General features: G+C 44.2%; 1 long non-coding RNA gene across 2 annotated transcripts; it reads right to left on the reverse strand.

Annotated features, from left to right (window-relative positions):
* Window positions 1–289: 289 nt before the first annotated feature.
* On the reverse strand, window positions 290–2,759 carry LOC122000778. 2 transcript variants are annotated; one of them, XR_006117216.1, is made up of 4 exons: window positions 2,429–2,759; window positions 2,250–2,345; window positions 2,052–2,154; window positions 290–344 (listed from the first exon to the last, which is right to left on the reverse strand). It is a non-coding gene; the product is annotated as an uncharacterized LOC122000778 (long non-coding RNA). The 2 variants fall into 2 exon arrangements; XR_006117215.1 differs by lacking the exon at window positions 290–344 and having other exon boundaries at window positions 2,006–2,154; window positions 2,429–2,758.
* Between the last annotated feature and the right edge of the window lie 4,924 nt (window positions 2,760–7,683).

A 7,683-nucleotide genomic window follows, 5' to 3' on the forward strand; every position in this document is an offset into this window, starting at 1 on the left:
ATAATACAATACAATTAAGAAAACAAACCACGCAGTTTATATCAACATTCCACACAGATATAATATATGATCAATCCACGCAGTTTAATAAGGAAAAACGATATAGAACCTCGAAGATATATGTAAACAGCCTACTCCACTACAACGAAGAAAACAAATCCACGAAGTAATGAAAATACAACCGCAGCGGAAAACAAAAGTAACAAACCCGAATGTTCAATGTAAAGTCCACAATACAAACTCACAATACAAGTATATAAGATGCAAAAGAAAAATATAACCCGACAAAGAAAATCCTCGCGATAATGGGGCTAGCGACTGGAATATCTCCCGACGGCCTCAACCTGAAAAATAGTAACAACGGGGTGAGTTCAAAGAACTCAACAGGTAATCCGATAGATATGTACAGCAACATATAATCACCAGTAACATCCTAAGGTACGGTACACTAAACTATAGAGCCTACAGTACACTAAACTATAGAGCCTACAGTACAGTCTCCTAACAGTACAACCTACGGTACGGTCTCCTAACAGTATAACAGATATGCATAGCTGAAATAAACTATAATAACCAGCAAAAGGCATAAAGTACAGTCTCTAGCAAGAATAGTAAGAAAATGCATAACTGAAATAAACTGTGCTCACCTGCGAGGCTTGGGCAACTGACTGTCAACATACAGAGATAAAAGTAGTCAGAGCAAAAGCATGTATCCTGTATGCATGTCAATCATATGCAATCACCAAAATGCATCAATCATATCGAATGCAATCCGTGCATATGATGCAATATGACATGGTCACCCCAACGTCACATCACCATCTCACACACAATGGTGAGACCCAGTGAGGGTAGGGTGGACACCTGCACTCCGCTCACTACCCCGATGGTGTGACCGAGTGGACGGGATGTCGAGTACACCTATCCTCCTACCTCAAACATAGTGAGGGAGCGATGCTCTCAACTCCCATGCTGTGATGACGAGGAGGGATCCATCTGCTACCACTGCAGCTCACACTACCCATGAGCGGACCAGGTGAGCACTGAGCTTGCCATACACACCCTCACTTGCTGCCACTACCCATGCAAAGGAAACACGTTGTGTGCAAGCCTATATAGCCGGCCGACGAGCTCAACAATAATGGAGTCGTCAATCGCCCAGCAATGCAATCATGCAGGATGGTGCATGATGCTACAGTATGTCATACCTGAACATATCCTCCTCCATATGCGTAGGTGCCAATAAAACAAACGCATATGTATAACAATGATATAAGAAATGCAAATCCAACAACATATAACAAGTATCTCCAGCAACTAATCAAGTGTAGACAAGCATCATAAATATCCATCTCTATCAACATACATACACATGGTAAGTAGTAAAGGTATACCAGACGAAAGTATAGCAGATGACAGTAGCAACATGTATCAGGTATCAACTAACTAAACCAGGGATATGATAACTAGCAATCGCTAATAATCGCCTACAGGTATAGAATACTATAACCAGAGAAGAGAAAGATCTACCAATTAATAGTAAACATATATAAACTGCACATATCACAAGACAATATCAACAAGATAAGTCAAAGGGTACCCGCCTCCAATAGAAGGTACAGTCAATCCAAATATGAAGCCGAGACGCCCGTCTCGAATCAGAGTCCTGCGTCAAACAACATATATATATTTTATTTAGCTAAATCCCAAGAATAGCCAAATAAAATCCCTAAAATCAAATTAGGGCAAAACCCTAATCAAATCATCTCAACCTACCTAATTTAAATCTAACAGTTAATTAGGGTTAATTACCCTAACCCTAATTACCCCATTAGATTAATTCAAACAATTATATCTAATCACAATCAACTAACCAATTACAACCTCCAATCAAACCTACACATAAATAACTAATCAACTCACACTTAACCTAATCCATCTAGAACAAGATCATCAAACTAATATTCAAATTCGAAACATGATCTACAACTAAGACCAATTACCCTAACTAATCATGTACCAATCCAATTCATTCCGAATTCAATACATACCTAATTCATCAACACAACACTAATTATGTATCAACCTCACTACACCATACCTCAATCCAGCTGCTGTTGATTCTGGATCAAGGGAACACTGATGGATGGGTTGCTGTCGAACCAAAAAGTCCACAGAACAACAATGTGTTGGATTCCACTCCACAATTCGGATCAAACAATGAATCAAGCAATATACCTAGATCCTACCTTACTCTGATACCTCCACAGCTTCAAGAAAGAAGAAAGCAATGATCGACAATAGGAAGAATCCACAACAATCCGATGCTTTCCTCCTCGTGTAAACTGGAAGACGATCACAATTCCAGCAAGAAGGATCAACACATAAAAGAACCCTAGAATCTACCAAATATCCGACGATGCCTTACCTCCCAGATCGCTGCTAGGTGGCGCCGCCCGGTCCAATCCGGCTAGCGAAGAGAGTAATCGCACTGTGTCCAACACGAGGAGAGGAGAGGGAAGGTCTACCGATGGAAGACGATGCAAGATCCGACCCCTCACCATGCCCTAGCCACCGATCGTTAACAATCGGTGCAAAATCCACCGAATAGCAACTCCTCAGCCGAAGAAGACCCGGAGAGGAGAAACACCGGCCAGATCTGAGCTTAGGGTGTTGATGCCGGCACAGGGAGATCGCCGGAGATCAAAGCTTCATTCCCTTCGGCGTCGCTTGTTCGCGAGAGAGAACAGAGAAGGGATTTTGCGTCAGGGCAGAGGGGAAGAAAGGAAGGATTCGGGTCGGGTGGACTGGCGTTTAGGGGAGAAGGAATAAAAGAAAAGGAATTTATAATTAAAACATTTCTTCTTTTAAATGGGTATCCCAAACAGGCTTAATCCGTACCTGAAATTAATCCCCTCAAAACCCGTCATACGAGCTCCGAAAAATTCCTAGAAAATTTCTAAAAATTCCCGAAAAATTCTATAAGGCTATTTTCTGAAATAACCCTATTTATTTAAATTTTCCGAGATCTCACATCCTCCCCTACTAATAAAAATTTGGTCCCCAAATTTCGCTATAACCAATAGCAACCACTGAAATATAACCATGCAGTATAAATGCTGAAAGAAACTCTAACCCACATACCTCAAATAAAAAGATGAGGGTATCGAGCTCGAATCGTATCCTCCAACTCCCAAGTAGCCTCCTCGTCAGAATGATGTTGTCATCCGACTTTAACCAGTCGGATAGTCTTGTTCCGCAGCTGACGCTCTCTATGGTCCAGAATCCGCACCGGAACCTCCTCGTAAGTCATTGAACATCGCATCAGGCAATCTGACAACATGTGTTGGTGCCGATCCGCATAGATACATGGAATACATCGTGAATGCCATCTAGAGATGGTGGTAGCAGCACGATAAGCTATTGCTCCAATCCTCTCCAAGATCCGGAATGGTCCAATATATCCGGGAGAGCTAGCTTACCCTAGACCAAATCTCTTCACCCCGTGGGTGAAACTCTAAGAAATACATGATCACCAATGGAGAATTCAGGCTCGCATCACTGATCCAACGGTGCGACCTCACATCGGCCGCCTCGACATCGACTCTGCGATAGTAACGCTGAATGCCGCATCCGCCGAGCTCTCTAAGGTCCTATCAGCTGGGCAACCTCTTCCGGAGGATGTCAAGAAACCTACCATACAACGCTTAAACAGCATGCTGATAGCCGAGATAGTTGTTGTTGTGGCGAACTCCACTAATGGTAGGTGGTCCTCCCAACCGCCTCAAGTCCATGACACAAGACCTCGCAGTCCTCCAATGTGCGAATAGTCCTCCCCATCTGGATAGAATGTCGTATTGCAGCCAAGGTCACCCCTGCTGAGAACTGAACTGCGGGAACCGGTCTCTCACTATAATGCTCAACGGAACTCCATGCAATCTAATCTCTTGACAATATAACCAGCCTAATCGATCCAGGCTTAGGATCGGTAAAAGGTCGCGTTTGGTTAATCGGTCAACGACACCCAAATCGCATCATAGCCTCGACGAGTCCTAGGCAACAAACCAACCACGAAATCCATAGTAATGTGCTCCCACTTCCACCGGGAATAGAGGTAATCCAAGTATCCTCGCTCACGGTGCTCGGCCTAGACAAGACATCTAGCTAAAATCTGCGATGTCTTCTTTATGCCGGTTCACCAATAGGAATGTCTCAAATCGCGATACATACGAGTCCCACCGGTGGATAGCAAATCTAGAACGATGAGCTCTCCCATGAGTATCCTCACATCTGCTCACGATATATACCCTGCATCTCGGAAATGTAAGCAAAGGCTATCTATCACCGGACTTGATCTGGGCCGGCTCAGAATGCCTCAGTGATCGCCCGAATCCTCAACCATGGCAATAAGAATACCGCCCGTCCCTCCTCCTCAAGGCCCAACTCATGAGAATCAACCAAGTCCCGTGAAAACTCTGCCAAAGTCAGGTCCTCTGGACGCATCCAAGATCCACACCACATTTACCTCGGATGGTAGCTAATAAGCTAATAATTACAATCATAATCATCCGTAACTCCATCCATCCTCTCGGAGATTGAGTTCCTTCCGTGTGATATATTTGAGACTCTTATGATCAGAAGAATCTCAAAAGTAATACCATAAAGATTGATAAATCTTCAAAGCAAAGATAATAGCGGCTAGCTCTAAATCATGGTAGTTCTTTCTCATGCTCCTTCAGCGAGAAGCATAGGAGACTACCCCCGTCGCTTCAGCAAATACCAAGCCAGATGCATCCGTCAAGTACATCATGTAAGGTAAAACCAAAAGCGGCACTGATACATTATCTCCGCTGAAGCCGGTCTCACAAGCTCGACCAGGAACTTTGCGCCTAGTCGACGTGTCAATGGCATAGCAATGCTGGAGAAACCCTCAACGAATCGTCGGTAATATCCAACCAAGCCCAAGAAACTACGGATCTCCTGGACTGACTTCGGCTGCTCCCAGCTAGTGATAGCCTCGATCTTCTGAGGATCTACAGAATTACCTCGGCTAGACACCACATGTCCCAGAAAACCAACTGAGGATAGCCAAAATGCACATTTGCTGAACTTCGCATACAGATGATGCCGTCGAAGAGTCTCCAAGACTATGCGAAGGTGCTGCGCATGTTCCTCCTCGGAACGTGAATAAATCAATATGTCATCGGTAAGCACAATAACAAACTGATCTAAGTATTCCAGAAAGATACGGTTCATCAGATCCATTAATACTGCAGGAGCATTGGTAAGCCCAAATGACATTACCAAAAACTCGTAATGTCCGTATCTAGTGTGAAATGTTGTCTTCTGAATATCAGAATCTCTAACCCTCAGCTGATGATATCCAGACCGCAGATCAATCTTAGAATACACTGATGTATCTCTGAGCTGATCAAATAAATCCTCAATCCGTGGCAAGGGGTACTTATTTCTGATAGTCACTGCATTCAGCTGCCTATAATTGATGCACAACCTCAGAGTACCATCCTTCTTCTTGACGAATAGTACTGGAGAACACCAAGGCGGCATATCGTGGGGTTCTCCACAAGAACACTGGAATGCTCCTGCCCGTGCATGCCTGAAGCAGCTGCTGCAGGGGGAGCTGTCCTCTGGTGACTATGCGAAGATTGGGCTTTCGGCTCTCCTCGTCGAGTCCCAGACTAACCCAAACTGTCCTCCCGGAACAGAAATCCCGGAAGCTACATGCTGAGCCTTCAGCGAACAGTCTCGGCTCACGTGCCCAAGCAGTTTACAATAATAGCAAACTGACTGTCTCATGGTGCATGCAAAGGTGATGTGATCTCGTGATCCGTATCGGGTGCAGTATCACCGGTGGACTGTTTCCGGTTCTGCTAAGAAGACTGGGAACGTCCTGATGAAGATCGTCCGGACTTCTGGGGTCGGCCAGATGACCCTGAAGTACCCTGACCCATCTAAGTGCGACTGCTCTGCTGCTGTCCCGTAGTCTGTGGTTGCTGGATCTGTTCGGAAGTCCGATGAGTCTGCTTCCTCTTCTTGTCTACATTCACTCTCTGATGAGCAGACTCAATCCTAAGAGCTCTATCTAGTGCCTCTGTGTATGATGTTATACCAAGACCGGCAATCTTCACCTGAAGATGCCCGTCTAGTCCCTGGACAAACTGAAGCATACGAGATCTATCCTCGACAACTAACTCAGGACAGAATCTGTCCAACCGATTAAATTTGGCATTATACTCCATCACTGAGCGATTATTCTGCCGAAGACTCAGAAAATCCTGCCGTCATGTCATCTGATACGCCCGGGGAAAATACTGACTCTCGAATGCCTCCCTAAATCTCGTCCAGGTAATATGCTGCTCGCCTATAATCGAGCGCTGTGTGTCCCACCAGATCTCTGCCTCATCTCGTACCTCAAGTACGCAGTAGTAGGCACGACTGGAGGGGGTGCCGAGTATACTGAAGGTAATACCACTAGTGGTAAGTCGAGGTAGATACCTCTGAAGTCGGAACCGTCGGGGTCTTATAATCCGACGTGCATATAATATCCTCACGAGACTGTCCCTAACGGACAAGCTCTACCCGAGCAGATCTCTCCGGAGACTCTATCTCCAGAGAATCTATCGACCTCTTACGTGGATGACCACGTCTCAGTATCGGAACACGTGTATGTAACATATCTGTAACAGAATGTTACCCAGATATCACTACAGGTATAAGAACTGAAAAATTACCTCATTTACCTATTTGTCGTCTGGAGATGTCCTGTCGCTGCTTAGCCCCAAATAGAACCAATAAAACCTCGTCAAAATGCCTCGGAATTCCGAAACGAGAAAATCGACGGAAATCCGGACAAATCCGAAAATACCGAGAAAGGCTCACGAAAGTAAGCATCGTAAATCCGAAACCCGACAAGTAGGTATCGCAAAACTTTGCTTTGATACCAAATAAATTGGTATCAGATAAACCTCGAAAATTCAAAACGAAGAGCAAGTATAATGAGCCTAGCTCTGATACCAAATAAATTGTCACGCCCCAGGTATTCCCTGTCCGAAGAAATTTCGGCAGCATCTCCCCTGTACGGCGGACAATATGAATCTCAGTATACATATATCTCTATACCTCGGCCACACACGGCCGGAATAATACAATACAATTAAGAAAACAAACCACGCAGTTTATATCAACATTCCACACAGATATAATATATGATCAATCCACGCAGTTTAATAAGGAAAGACGATATAGAACCTCGAAGATATATGTAAACAGCCTACTCCACTACAACGAAGAAAACAAATCCATGAAGTAATGAAAATACAACCGCGGCGGAAAACAAAAGTAACAAACCCGAATGTTCAATGTAAAGTCCACAATACAAACCCACAATACAAGTATATAAGATGCAAAATATAACCCGACAAAGAAAATCCTCGCGATAATGGGGCTAGGCGAATATCTCCACTACCTCAACCCGAAAAATAGTAACGGGCTCAAAGAACTCAAGGTAATCCGATAGATATGCATACAACATATAATCACAGTAATACCATGGTATGGTACACTACAAACCATAGAGCCTACGGTGTACCTCCTCCTACACGGTACGGTCTTCTAACATTATAACAGATATGCATAGCTGAAATAAACTGTAATAACCAACAA

This window comes from Zingiber officinale, chromosome 1A, assembly GCF_018446385.1.
Source record: "Zingiber officinale cultivar Zhangliang chromosome 1A, Zo_v1.1, whole genome shotgun sequence".
Classification (NCBI taxonomy): domain Eukaryota; kingdom Viridiplantae; phylum Streptophyta; class Magnoliopsida; order Zingiberales; family Zingiberaceae; genus Zingiber; species Zingiber officinale.